Raw genomic sequence first — 7,500 nt, 5'->3', positions numbered from 1 at the left:
ATGTCCAGGTGCAGCAGATACTGACTCCTGACTGAGAAGACCACCTTAGGTGAGGCTTTTTGAATTCTTAAACTGTACTTTGAATCCAGTGTGATGACCCCATAGGAAGAGTCTTACTGCATACCGACATATGCTTTTAAAGATGGTGACTCATAACAAACTGATTTTTTTTTTTTTTTCAATATTGAATTGCTTTACTTCTCAGAATATCTGTAAATTAACTTTTTTATTATTGCAGGTTGAAATGGGGATTTTATCCTGGTCGCTGGCCTTCTTGGCCGTGTATCTTCAGTGACGTGTAAGTTCCCTGATCTCCCAACCCAGTACTTTTGTAATGAAGACCATATAACTAAATTTATCAAATTTATAGTGCATATCTTTACAATGCTAAAGTGTTCCAAGTTGGATTTCCACTAATCACGCTTACTGCCTCAAGTTAAAAGTGCTTGTGGTAGTTTTTTACAAATGGTGGAAGATTAAATGTTTCTTTGTAAAACGCATGGCAAGCACATCTTGCTGTGTGCCTGATAAGATCAACACTTCAAAAATTACTAAATTTTTATATTAAATAAAAAAAAAAAAAAAATTACAGAATTCTTAATTGGATTGGTACCTTTTCAGAGTCTCAACCTGACCTTCTAGACCTTCCAGAATGATGTAGGATCATCTCTAGGTAAGAATCATGGCCAGTCTTGTATATGTCTTATTATGAAATGATGAATTATTTTCGCCCCTATCCTAGTTAATTATGCAGAGTTGCATTGGTCTTTCTGAAGCGGAATAGTAGTTAGAAAAAAAAAAATGGTTTGGTCATTGGTTTTTAAAACTGTATTCTTGCTTCAGGTTCCTCGATGTCGAGTGAATATAAACTGGCTCAGTGAATATGAACTGGCTCTGAAGTTTAGGTGAGTGGCCATTTATATTTTATTTACTGTGATAAATATGATGTGAATTATGACAAGCATATATCTGAAGCTTGATGTTAATACCATAGTCTGATATTTAAATAGATTATTTAAGTCCCTGCACTGTGAGACTTCCATCTAAACTATGCATTTCTCTCCAGGTCCTCGGGGCTTGCCAAGATTCTCCAGTAAAGTGGCTGAAAGAAAATAAAAGGTATTTGATTTTTTTAACTGGCCTTGTGTTAATTTTAACATGATGATTGTTCTCACAGACCTGTTCTGAATGTGGTGTTGACACTGAACGGCCATCTGATCTTGTCATATTGATTAGTTGTTAATAATTTGACCTGCACTCTATTCTAAACCCACCTCCTTTCTTTTTTTTTTTTAAGGTCTTGATGTGTTTGTAAATGCATATGATGCATTGGTCAACATGGTGGGAGTGAACCCTTAAGTGAATGGTGAGTAAATTTTCTATCCCACACCCCACCCAACTAGGGTTATTTTTGTAAAACCTGTGCTTTTTATCCAGGATCACTTTTTATTTTTTTTACAACTAAGACTTCAGCTTTAACTTTGCATTTGGTTTAATATCCATACTAGTTCATTCTTTATGATGATTGTATACAAAACTGACTTTAACTGATGTTATCAGTTACGGATCTACTGATAAGATTAAGATGATACAATGCTGTGTCATCTCGAGCAGAACTTTACAATTTTTTTTTCCCTCTTTTCAGCACACGAGCCTTCTGATAAGCAGAACCTACAGCTTCCAATGCAGCAGAGGACCAGGATGTATGGCCACTTGTTTAAAGGAAGGGAACTGACTTGCTCCTGAGTAGGAAGTTCCAGATGAAAGAATAAGAATTTATGGGATTGAGTTTGTATCAAGACCCTGCTGTATTTTTATACCAATAAAAGCTGCCTTGTATGAATGCTTCAAATTTGCTTTTAGTAAACCTAGTCTTTATCCATATTTGTTCTGAAATGTGTACCCAGGAATTCCTAAAGTAAAGGCTGGCTAAAGCTAGCAAATCAAATGGCAACATTCTCCAATTCTGAAACCCCTATTTACCCAACTTAAGTGAGGTTTTAAGTAAAGTACCCTTTACTTTATAAAATTGTTGGTGAAATGAGAGCTTTTGGAATTTTTGGTAGCGGGAAGCATCAAAGTGTACATAAATGAAAATGTATGAAGTAGTAAAATTGGAAAATGGGCTAATGACAAACGGCAATTCCACTTTAGGTTTCAAATATTGCCTCCCTCAACACTACTCCCTCTTCCACATGCCCCCTGTTCTACCACCATCTCTATAAATCTTGTATTCTGTTTGTTCCAGCTGGAACAAAGTTTTTGCTCCCTCCCACATCTCCCTACTCGGACAACACGTCTCTTCTAGCAATGTCATAAATAAATATTTAAATAAGTAAAATAAATAGACAGGTTTTCCGTAGCCAACCTGGTCATTCCCGTCTTGTCACGGTAACCTCCTGAAATCCAAGCTCAAGCTCTAGTGTTAACTCTTAACTGATCTCTGGTAATCCCATTCCTGCAGAACCTCCTTGCCCTCGTTACTTGCACTGGAACCGTCTGTATCTCCCCAAAAATTGGTCAGACCTTCCCTGTCTCAGATTATGATGTAATATCAGTACAGTGCTACCCCATTCCTCCCAGAGGTCATCGTAAGAACCCCACTTTGCTAAAATTACTTTCTGTAGACAACCTTCCCTGCAGCGTTTGCATTGGTGGATAATCCCTCCGTCAGATCATATCGACCTCTTCCCTGTAAGTGCTAATTTTTTTGGCGTTTAGGACATCCTGTCAAACATTGCCGTTCCACAGCCAGATGCCATCTATGTGCCCAACCTGGTCATAATCGATCAAACTGCTCAGTGTCACGCGCATGTGACAACTGTGGCGGCCCCCATGATGTATTTTACAGGGGCCGCCCCCACCTACAAATTTGAGTCTTGGGTAGCAACTCTCCGATTCAGACTTGGACTCGACGTAAAGCCAGACAGAAGCACGTTACTCCAGTAATGTCATTCGCTCTGCCCCTCCCCCTACCTCCAACATTTCCCGATCAGATCCTCAAGGGCCCCCCCAATCCCTTGCCCGTTGTTGTCGGGGGGGGGGGGGGGCTTAGGAGGCGGAGACGGACCCAATGCTGGGGAACTCCCCAACCTTGTTACTCAGCTCTCGACTCAACAAATTTTGCATGGTTTTTTTTTTCCCCTCCTACTTTTTCGTTTCTGTCCCTTCACCAACCCCTTCTACTATCCACTTCCTAAGGTGTGAGAGCCGTGCTGAAAGGATGAAAGGCTGACTTTGTGCCAGTCCTGAACGGCCTGAGGGAGCCATGGGCACGGTATTCCCCTGCTTTAGTTGTCTAGCCCTTACCCCTCAAGGGACCCTGAGGGGTGGACCGTTTCTCTCCCCAACATACTCCAGGCTTATCATGGCCAACAATGAAGATTTTATACCATTATTAGATAGCACATTTATTTTGCTTTTAACCATTAACCATACCATTATTAGAGACAATGAGGCTTGCCTCTTCATCAAATAGCTCCACCAATTCAAACTCGCCCGATTCCCTGACCTCAGGCTCTCCTTTGACCACGGCTCTGAACACTACAACTAATACCCCCTCCTCAATGCCTACTAGTACAGTATCCACCCTAATCAACACCCCAGGAGACATTTCTACTCCCAACATGCTCAACTTCAACAACTATACCCCTACAACCTTCTTCATCAACTACCCCATCCTCCCTTATAACCTTATTGTCCACCTCCCCATAACACTACCTCCCTCAACACTACTCCCTCTTCCACATGCCCCCGTCCTTCTACTACCCCCATCTCTACAAAATTCTTAAATCTATTTAGCCCACCCAAAGGGGACCGATTTTTCGTGATCCCTCCCACAGCTTCTCACACTTTCTGCTTTGACAACCTGTTTTCATTCCTCAAATGCATATACATCCTTCACTTGATCTAACCCCTATACATTACCTTACCCAACCTTAACCCATTTACTCGTAAATTCCTTTACCCAGCTTTGACAACTAATCACTAACTCAACCACCCTTCACTACCATTTACTATAGTGCTACATGACCTTAGATGTCTAGCACATTTATTTTGCTTTTAACCATTATTATTTTGATTACCCCTCAAGGGGACCCTGAGGGGTGGACTTTTTTTCCCCAACATACTCCAGGCTTATCATGGCCAATAATGAAGACGTAACCCCACTCTTAGGGGCAATGAGGCTTGCCCCTTTATCAAATAGCCCCAATCCCGGCTCTCCTTTGACTACGGCTCCGAACACTGCAACAACTACCCCCTCATCAATGCATACTAGTACAGTATCAACCCTAATCAACAACCAACCCCCAGGAGACATTTCTACTCTCCCAACATGCTCAACTTCAACACCTTTACTCCCACAACCTTCATCAACCACCCCATCTCCCCTTATTACTACCTTACAACCTTATTGCCCACCTCCTCATTACACTACCCCCCTCAACACTACTCCCTCCTCCACACGTCCCCGCACTTCTACTACCCCCACCTCTACAAGAATCCTAAATACTCTATTTAGCCCAGCCAAATGGGACCGATTTTTCGTGATCCCTCCCACAGCTCCCTACTCTAAAAACAACCTCCTCTTCCAACAATTCCTCCAAAAACAAGTAGGCAAAGTCTCTTTCCGTAGCCGACCCGACCACTCCCGTCTCTTCTCAGTAACAACTGAAAACCAAGCTATAGCATTAACAAAACTAACTGATCAATGTGGTAATCCCATCCCTACAGAACCTCATCCAACCCTCAATACTTGCACCGGAACTGTCTCTATCTCCCCAACAGATTGCCCAATCTATGACAAAGAATGGTCAGATTGTGGAGAGGACTTACTCGCCTGTTTCACAGACTATGATGCAACATATGTACAATGCTACTCCATTCCTCCCAGAGGAAATCGTAAGAAATCCATTAACATTACCAAAATTACTTTCCGTAGACATGACCTTCCCTTTAATGTTTACATAGGTAAACATTACCTGTCCGACCATATCAACCTCCTCCTCGTCAGTGCCAAAATTGTTGGCGTTTAGGACACCCAGCCAAACAGTCATTCCACAGCCAGATGCCCGCTATGTGCCCAACCTGGCCATACTCGATCCAACTTCTCTGCACAATCACGCAAATGTGCAAACTGTGGCGGCCCCCATAATGTATTTTATAGAGACCGCCCCACCTACAAATTTGAATCTGAGGTAGCAACTCTCAGATTCAGACTTGGACTCACTCTACGTGAAGCCAGACAGGAGGCTCGTCGACGAGGTTTTTCTCTTACCCCCTACTCTAGTAATGTCGCTCACTCTGCCACTCCCCCTACCCCCCTAGCTCCTACACCCTCTCCTAAACCTAACCCCCCTCCATCTAACTTCCCCTCTTCTACCTCCTACCTTCCCCAGTCAAATTATTTTGCCATCCTAAATCCAGGCACTCCAATCTCTACCCAATCAAATTATTTTGCCATCCTAAATCCAGACACTCCAATCTCTACCCAGTCAAATTCTTTTGCCATCCTAAATCCAGACACTCCAATCTCTACTACAGCCCCACCACCAGCAGACAGAATAAACGTTCCACCCCTCTTCCCCTACCCCACAATTACCTCCACCTTCCTTTGCCACTATTTTTCAGACACCAGACTTCTCTTCCCCCCCTCACAAGAAAACCTTTATCTCACAAAACTCCCCAACCAACTCCACTACAGAAACTCTTGAAGATATCCAGAACTACATAATCGAGTCCTAAACTAATACTCATCCACCTTCAAATTCTACAACTCCCGCTCCCTCCACACTCAAAGTGACTGCCGATATCCACCCTCCTCCTACTCATATTCTCCCTACACCCAATCCTCCTACCCCATCCCAACAAAACCCATTCCCCCCGACTCCAGCCCCACCTATATTAACCCTCCCACCATCTCCTCTATCCCTTCCACTCCCTCCTGGATACACACGTGAATCCCTCATGTCACAAGTACCCTCTTCCCCAGACCCTCTACCTCCCGACACCCCTCCTGATACAACACCACCTCCCCAACCTCATTCTTTATCCCACCCTCTAGCACCTTCCCCTTCAAATTCTCCAACACGCACTGCAATTTTTGCCAGTAAATCAACGAAAGTATAACTATCCTTCATTGGAACATTCGCGGTTTCCGAATGTTCCTCTTTCAGTCCCACATATTCTATTGTCATGCCCACGTCCTCCCTACATAGACATCCCAACTTATGAGACATCCTTACAGAATCTCACACTTTCTGCTTTGACAACCTGTTTTCCTTCCTCAAACGCATATATATCCTTCACTTGATCTAACCCCTTTACATTACCTCATCCGACTCTAACCCATTCACTCACCAATTCATTAACCCAGCTTTAACAACTAATCACTAACCCAACCACCCTTCACTAACATTAACTATAGTGCTACATGGCCTTAGATGTCTAGCACATTTATTTTGCTTTTAACCATTAACCATTAACCCGCACTATCCGCAGGAGACAAACTAAACGTTCCACCCCTTCATCTACCACACGCTCACCTCCACCTACCTTTGCCTCTATTCCTCAGACACCAGTCTCAGACCTGACCTTCTTCATATCCTTTTATCTTAAACCCATCCATTATCTGCCTTCAAGAGACTTTTCTTACACATCCTCCTATACCAATTCCCATTTACCATTTTGCCTTACTCACACCTTCTTTATACTTATCAATCAGAAAACATTTATTCGCATATTTCTTCGCAGCTGGATCACAGTAATTTCAGTCTACTTCTCCCCTTCCTACCCCACTGACTTTGTTGCCTTTGAAAATTTCCCATCTCCAATAATCTTTACTCATAGTTGGTGATTTTATCACAATCTCCCGTGGCCGATCTCTAGAACGCTTCCTCTCCACAAATGACCCTATTATTCTTAATTCAGATCGCCCCACATACTTTGACATACGCACGCGATCTTTTTCATGCGCTGACCTCTTTCTATGCTCCCCTTCTTTTTATTTAGGTTTCCATTGGTCAGTCCTAGACCACTTTTCCTATAGTGACCATTTTCCAGTTCTCCTTTCTCCTACTTCATATGTACCACTTCCTAACTCCCCACGCTGGTGCTTTGATAGAGCCGACTGGCGTACTTCCACTTCACTCTCTGCTATTCCTACCCCTCGATCCTCCTTCTCGTCCATTTCAGATATTATACTTAGTACTACTACAGTCCTAAGAGTTGCCTATACAGCCATTCTTCGAACCTCAAGATCTTATACCTCCAAATGTGTTCCATGGTGTAATTCCGATTGCACTAAAGTGCTTCACTTAAAACGTGCAGCCTGGAACAGTTACCGCTACAAACGAAGCACCACTAATCAACTATCAGCCCTTATCTCCTTTAAACGAGCATCCGCGTGTCTTCGTCGTACAATCCGGAACAGTAAAACAAATAGCTGGCGAAATTGTTTCCTCGATTACATCTACATCTATCTCAACTGTTTGGCGCCGG

At 42.9% G+C, this 7,500-nt stretch overlaps 1 long non-coding RNA gene across 1 annotated transcript in view; it reads left to right on the top strand.

The window, feature by feature from the left end:
* LOC125037041 overlaps nucleotides 1-1,852 on the top strand; it is a 2,966-nt gene extending 1,114 nt beyond the window's left edge. Inside the window, exons 3-9 of the long non-coding RNA XR_007115941.1 lie at nucleotides 1-49; nucleotides 239-298; nucleotides 622-673; nucleotides 844-905; nucleotides 1,067-1,119; nucleotides 1,298-1,366; nucleotides 1,646-1,852. The exon at nucleotides 1-49 is cut by the window's left edge and continues 49 nt beyond it. This is a non-coding gene — a long non-coding RNA (uncharacterized LOC125037041). The remainder of the gene's footprint in view (nucleotides 50-238; nucleotides 299-621; nucleotides 674-843; nucleotides 906-1,066; nucleotides 1,120-1,297; nucleotides 1,367-1,645) is intronic.
* Nucleotides 1,853-7,500: the final 5,648 nt, after the last annotated feature.

The sequence above is a fragment of the Penaeus chinensis genome, chromosome 22, assembly GCF_019202785.1.
Source record: "Penaeus chinensis breed Huanghai No. 1 chromosome 22, ASM1920278v2, whole genome shotgun sequence".
Lineage (NCBI taxonomy): Eukaryota > Metazoa > Arthropoda > Malacostraca > Decapoda > Penaeidae > Penaeus > Penaeus chinensis.
This window is presented reverse-complemented; position numbering and strand designations above follow the sequence as displayed.